The sequence below is a fragment of the Arachis ipaensis genome, chromosome B05 (assembly GCF_000816755.2).
Source record: "Arachis ipaensis cultivar K30076 chromosome B05, Araip1.1, whole genome shotgun sequence".
NCBI classification, from domain to species: domain Eukaryota; kingdom Viridiplantae; phylum Streptophyta; class Magnoliopsida; order Fabales; family Fabaceae; genus Arachis; species Arachis ipaensis.
In genome coordinates, this window is record NC_029789.2 from 58,674,243 (window position 1) to 58,681,277 (window position 7,035).

A 7,035-nucleotide genomic window follows, 5' to 3' on the forward strand; every position below is an offset into this window, starting at 1 on the left:
TGGTAATAAAGGGTAATTAAAAATAAATAATTTCAAAGCATAGGAAACATGTATTTGACATATATCACATAATAAGGAAGGAAAAGTAAAACCATGAAATTTACATGAATAAGTGGGTGAAGGATTGAATAAATCTCTTGAATTGAGCACAATATATATCATAAAATATGGGTTTATCATCAGGGCCTGGGATGTTGTATGTATATATATGTATATAGTTATTATCTAGATTTATCTAGGGGTGTTCTAACTAAAAATCTTTACTTTAATGAAGGTTGGATAACTAAATGTTATTAACTGTTGAGATGTATATAAGGTGATTGTTTATAACTGTGGTATTTATTATTATTTTTGTACTGGTAATGAATGATTCTGTTTATGAATCCAAACATTTTTTTAAAAAAGTACCTCACAAAATAACTACGCTTTTAACAACGAATCAGGCTCATATAATAAATAATAGATAATAATTAGGAAGACAAGTTGGTAGCGCTCAGTTTCTAGTATGATCAAGAGGTACCAGAAATTGGGTCGTTACACAAAGGGAAAACGAGAAACTGAGGAAAGGGAGAAGAGGGATCAAGGAAGCACCACGAAGAACAGAGAGACGTGCGCGATCGAGGGAGAAGGTAGCGTCGCCACCGTGCCTCGTCATCGTCGCTGAAGCTCCCCTCACCACTATCAACGCCGTTTAGGGTAGAGGAGAAGAGGAAGAATGACAGAGAAGATAGATTGGAGCTGTTACAGGAACGACGGTTCCTGTTTCTTACCTCTGCTCTTTTGATTTCTGGAGCTGCCGTGGGTGGAGCTTGTTATCAAAGAAAGCAAGTTGCGCTGATAAACCCATATTTCATGAGTTATTTTGTGCTTAGTTTGAGTGATTTATTCAATCCTTCACCCACTTATTCATATTAATTGCATGGTTTTACTTTCCCTTCCTTATCATGTGATGTATGTGAAAAACATATTTCCCAAGCTTTAAAATTAATTATTTTAATTACCTTTATTTCCATTCGATGCCGTGATTAGTGTGTTGAGTAGGTTAAGATTTTCTAAAGGCAGAATGACTTAAAGGATGGAAGAAGAAACATACAAAAATGGAAAGAAAGTGCGAAACGGAGTTTTGCAGAAACTGGTAGTATCCACGCGATCGCATGGACGACGCGATCGCGTGCCAGAAGCGAAGAAGCAGTGACGCGGCCGCATGACTGACGCGACCGCGTGGCAAGGAAATGCTCCGAATGACGCGACCGCGTGACCCACGCGGACGCGTGACAGAGGCCACGTATCAGAATTTACAGAATATGCCCCCAGCCATTTCTGAAGCCCTTTTGGCCCAGATCCAGGTGCAGAGCACACAGACTAGAGGCTATAAAGTGGGGAAATGCATCCATTCAAGTAGAGCTCTCATTTTTACTACTTTCCATGATTTAGATTTAGTTTGAGAGAGGTTCTCTCCTCTCTCTCTTAGGATTAGGATTTAGGACTTCTCTTGGTTTTTAAGAGTGACTCTCGATCCAGGTTTTATGTTTCTTTGTTTTAAGCTTCCCTTTTCACTTTCATTTATTTATTCCAGCACTTGAGTTGATCAATTACTTTTCTAATTGAATTTATGAATTATTCCATGTTACAGATTATTATTTGAATTAATGATATTTGAGGTATTTTCAGTTTATGATTGCTCTTTTTAATTTATGTTATCATTGTTTCCGATCTGAAGATATTCTATTCCAGCAATTTACTTTTTCCCTTTTTGATCTTGGTTAAGAAATCAGTAACTCAACAGTTGTCAAACTCAGCATAATTGATAATCGTTATCTTGCTAATTGAACTGAACTTCAATAATCCCAACTTTTTCTTAGGAAATAAATAGGATTCGAAGGTCAAACTAATTAGTCCCTTGACTTTTCTTTGTTTTAGCAAAGGTTAACTAAGTGGAATTTAGATACAACTTTCATTATTGTTGAGAGAGATAACTAAGTTGGACTTCCAATTTCTCTTACCTTGCCAGAAGTTTGCTTTACAGTATTTATTTATTTTAATTGCCATTTACTGTACTTGTTATTCAAATCACTTGCTTCTCACCTTCTAAACCCCGATTACAACCCCTATAGCCAATAATAAGAACATACTTCCTTGCAGTTCCTTGAGAAGACGACCCGAGGTTTGAATACTCGGTTAACAATTTTTAAAGCGGTTTGTTACTTGTGACACCCAAAACGTTTGTACGAAGGGATTTCTGTCGGTTTAGAGACTATATCTACAACGCGACTGTTTTTATGAACTTCTTTACTGGCAAAAATCCCGACGTCAAAATGGCGCCGTTGCCAGGGAACTGCTAACGTGTGCCTTATTATTGGTTATTGTAAATATTTTTCTTTTACTTGTTTATTTATTTCTGTTTTTATGTTGAAGACGATGCAGAGGTAGATTTCTCTCAACCTCCAATCTATGACTCAAGTGATGAGGAAGACATAGAAGACTTTGACCATGACACAGATACAATTGTAGAACCTTGCAAGGAAGTGGAGGAATTCACAGAGGAGCACAAGGGAGTAGAACTTACAGAACCACCAGAAACACCTACCCCAAGGCCATTACCACCTAATACAAGCTTCAAGTGGGTACAATCCTTAACCTATAACTTTACTTATTCACTTGAATATGGTTTGCTTGAAACAGATGGCCAGCTTAGAACTCTTTGCGGCTTTAAGAGTAAGAGGGAAATGGCTCGTACTCAGAGTTGGTGCACAAGTTTCAATAAGGTTCCACGCTTCACCTCGAAGTACACGGATTGGTATCATGCTCAATTGCATGGATCACGGAGAACGTTTGGTCACCATGGTGAGATTCTACTTTTTAAACCACCCGGATGGAAACATATAGATCAAGACGGAAGCGGATTTAATAGCAAAGCTTGGGATCCGGAATCTATTCTGACATTCGTCACCCCGGTAGCCTGAAAATTTGTCTGAAGCTGCTCAGAAGCTTTACATGCCTAGTATGGGAACCCGGAGGCTATTGGCATTCCAAGCACTGGTGGAGATTTCTGGATGAATTTAAACACAAGCCACCATAACAGGAAGCCCTTCCAATGTCTAACTTAAGGACTTTAACTAAAAGTGCTAAGTGGGAGACAACCCACCATGGTATGATCGTTCCTTTTTAAATTTTTAATTTTATTTCATTTTGTTTGTTTTTGAGTTTTATTTTATTGAACCTGGAATCATGCTTAGCATTCACATTAAGCATTGCATCCTGCATTCAGTTAAAAAAAAAGGAGATGCACGACGCGACCGTATGCCCCACGCGATCGCGTCATATTGCGAAAACACTATCCACGCGACCGCGTCATCCACGCGGCCGCCTGACCTGGAGATCGGCGTAAACATCCAACATCCAGAGAGTTAGGCTGGAATCGTGCGGCCCTTGTGCGTTTTGCACAAATTGGCCCACGCGATCGCATGCCCCATGTGATCGCGTCACTTTCACAATACCAATCCCACGCGACCGCGGTCGCATGGATTGCACATCACCTTAGAAGGAGACAGAGAGTTGCGCTGAAACGGTGCTGGAGTCATGCGTTTAGCACAATTTCCAGCAACGCGATCGCGCGACCCACGCGATCGCGTCATCCCCTCTTCCACCCCTTTCATCCAATCGCGCGCCCCACGCAATCGCGTCACTCCCATTTTCACCACAACCACCCACCACCGCCGGCCATCCCAGCCGCGCCACCCCCTCTCCCCTATCCAATCCCCTCCCCTATTTCACCCATTAACCTTCCCAAAGCCCCTACCCCCTAACAGCCGCAGCCGCCGTGCCCACCGCCGCCACCCGCCATGCCGGACGTCACCACCACCACCCCAGCCACCTCTGTACCCCAACCTCCTTCTTTCGCCTTCCAGGTTCCGCAATACGCAATCCCTTTTCTCCGTTCGTAGTTTATTCTTATTTTTCCGTTTTTGTTTATGTTAGGATAGTTAGATATGCATGTTGTATTAGATTTTAGGTTGTTAGGTAGCCTAGGCTGTGGTTAGTGAATCTAGGTCTGTTTATTTGCACTGTTCTTGCTTCTGTTTTATCATATTTGCAAATCTGCTGTTGCTGTAATCTTGTTCATATGCTGTATTTCTTGTATATTGTTGCTCTTTACATTGAATTTCCATATTTATATTATATATATGTACCTGCAGCTTGACTTTTTAATTTATATGAACTGCCTTGTTTGCTGTTTATTTTCCGGGACAATCCAATTTTAGCCAGAATGCTGCCCAAATTTTTTGTGAATTGTTTTCATTCATGTTTTGGTTTGGCATTCTGAACTCTGTTGTCCTCTGCTTTAACCAAACCGTTTCATGAATACTATGGCAGACTTTCTTATCCTCTTTGATTTCCTGGTTTATAAACTGCATTTGTGATGTTTTGATTCCCAATTTTGCTTTCTTTTATATCTATGTGAATCAGATCTACTTGTTTTTCTTGCTTGGTTATGAGTCACTATAGTTCCTACCTGTGAATCCTTGTTACATGGAATATTTTCTTTATGCCACTTACTTTAACCCACATTTTACTGCTTCACTAATTTTAATTTACTAACTCCTCTTTTAAATTCTAACCATACTAACCTTTTAAAATATCTTTTCTGATTTTTCACTTTCCTCTAACTTTCTAACCATGGCACTCTGAAAACTTCTCTATATAACTTGGATTCTGATACATTTTGGATTGTAAATTCTTCCTTTCAAACTTTTAAACTACTATACAATCCTTAATACACCATTACTTAACTCATTTACCTATTTCCAATTCTCCTTTGCCGCTTTGAGTTTTCTTTGTTTAATTGCCTATTTGCTTCCCTATTTTTATCTATATCCTGGTTTTCCATTTTTCAGGATGTCTGCCTCACAGAGGAAAGGAAAAGGCAAGGCTACTGGCAAGCGCAAGAGAGGAGATTCTTCCCAGTCTATCATTGCCCTCATGCATGATTCCTCATGGCGGGAGAAGAACTTTACACAGCAGGAAAAAGCTGACCAGCTGCTCCCTACAAATGATTCAATAAAATTTGCAAACCGGTACTGTGAGCTGAAGTATCCGGCATTTGCAAACTCCAGGAATCTATACCTGGAGAGAACTCTAAGGATCCCAGAAGAACTCCAGCAGTACACCACTGAGCAAATCAAGCAAAGAGGCTGGTTCTTTCTGGAGAGAGCACTGACAGAGGTCAATGCATCTTGGGTCCAGGAATTCTACTGCAACTACTACATCACAACCCTCGATGCAGTGAACCTAAGAGGAAAGCAAATTCTGGTCACTGAGGAGGCCATAGAGGACATTCTTCAGCTCCCAGCCAAGTTCGATCAGCCTGATGGTTATACAAAGGCTGAGGAGGACATGCGCCTCATGCAGTTTGATTGGGATGCTGTAAAGGCACGGATAGCTCTCGACCCGACTGTTCCTTGGGAGATGGGTCAGGACACCACCATGCCTAGAGGGATCAAGTGGGTGTACTTAAATGATGAAGCTCGGTTATGGCACCAGATCTTGAACAACTATGTGATGCCGAGTACTCACGAGACGGAGATCCCAGCTGCTATGATCACCCTCCTATGGTGTGTGATGGAGGGTAAGGACCTTTATCTGCCACGCTTTATCTGGCATTATATGGCCAGGGTCCACGTCCGAGGCACCCTCCCTTTTCCGTATCTGGTTACACAGCTAAGCTGTCGAGCTGACGTGCCATGGGAGGATGCCGATGAGAGACCACCAGCGGCGGACTGCAGGAAGATCATTCCTCACAGCAGGAACTTCCTAGCTTTGGGCCACAGACCACCACCCTTCACTGCTACTGATGAGACAGCCCCACCGTCTGCTGGACCCTCTTCATCCACGGCTGCCCCTACTGCCCCTACTGCCCCTGCTGCCACCACTGCACCTCCACCTGCCTCTGAGCCCGTATACCACCTCGTGCACCGCCTATTCCGACAGCTTGATCAGATGGAGCACCGTAACCGGCGCCGGTATGAGAGATTGGAGCGTCGCAGCCAGCGACGCTATTCGCATCTGAAGCTGATGATCCGACAGGGTTGTGACATCCCCTCCGAGCCCGACACACCATCAGAGCCATCAGAGGAGGAGGAGGATGAGCACGAGGAGGAGACTCACTTCCAGGAGGAGACCCATCAGCAGGCAGACACAGAGCAGGCTGCACCACATCAGGAGGTTACGCATCAGATCGAGGCTGCAGATCCAGAGATCCCGATCCAGTCAGCACCGCCTCTACAGCAGCCAGACCCTCAGCTCACCACCACCACAGAGCCTCCTGCTACCATCCCTACCAGCGATGACACCCCTTCACACCCGGCTTGACTGAGCATCAGGGACGATGCTTCATTTTAAGTGTGGGGAGGTCGCCATCTCTGGCGTTTTATTTTGGTGAACCACTACATCTCTTTTTTTCTTTTATTTTAGATATTTTTCTGTATTTTTCTTTTTACTGTTATTTTCTGAGTACTTATACATTGCTGCTTTTATGTATTTTTACTCTATTTTCACATTTTGTATTTTTAGTTCATATTTTTAGTTATTTAGTTTAGTTTGCAATTCTGACTTATTAGTGGATTAATTAGTATAGTTTACCCTTTTTAGCATAAGATAGCATAGTTTAAATTGAAAAATATAAAAAGGAAGTAAGCTAGGAAATTGAACATAACAGATTTAAATCCATAAACCTTGTATATATAGCATTACATCATATAGTTAAGTTGACAACATTTCATCAAGGAGGAACATTAAAACTTTAAAGGCCACCCTAAATAATTTTTTATGAGAATAATGGGAATTTTTAACTAAATCTGCATAACATATATGAATGATATATGATGCTTGAGTTAGAGAACACACAGCCTGTGACTCTTGATCTTAATTGTATGGTTGCATTCAAACCATAATTTCATTCCTGTGTGTTTCACTTCTTTTTATTCTGATGTTCTTTACTTTGCTTTAATATATATGTCCAATTATAGAATATAGAAT

The 7,035-nt window shown here is 41.5% G+C and overlaps 1 long non-coding RNA gene across 1 annotated transcript in view; it reads left to right on the top strand.

Moving 5' to 3' along the window:
- The window catches only part of LOC107641986, an 8,758-nt gene continuing 2,520 nt past the window's right edge, over positions 798 to 7,035 (top strand). Inside the window, exons 1-2 of the long non-coding RNA XR_001620562.2 lie at positions 798 to 828; positions 5,192 to 5,195. This is a non-coding gene — a long non-coding RNA (uncharacterized LOC107641986). The remainder of the gene's footprint in view (positions 829 to 5,191; positions 5,196 to 7,035) is intronic.